Below are 262 nucleotides of genomic sequence, written 5' to 3' on the forward strand. Positions count from 1 at the left end.
TGCAAGGCTGTGATCTTTTCTGGGGCCTGTATAAGGAATGACTTGTATCCTGCAGTTTTGTGATTCTAGAATCTGCTCCTGTAGGATTTTTGTTTGTTTGGTTGGTTAGTTTTGGTTTATTTGTTTTGTCCCGTTACTTCCATCTTCTCAGGCAACAAGTGCAGGTCCTTAGATCCCTTCTGATTCCCTTCTAATGCCTAGCCTAAGAGCTCATGTGATTTAAGGTTTCTAATTAGCAACGGTATTCCACCTGCAGCCTTAA

This window comes from Mastomys coucha, unplaced genomic scaffold (assembly GCF_008632895.1).
Source record: "Mastomys coucha isolate ucsf_1 unplaced genomic scaffold, UCSF_Mcou_1 pScaffold13, whole genome shotgun sequence".
NCBI lineage: Eukaryota > Metazoa > Chordata > Mammalia > Rodentia > Muridae > Mastomys > Mastomys coucha.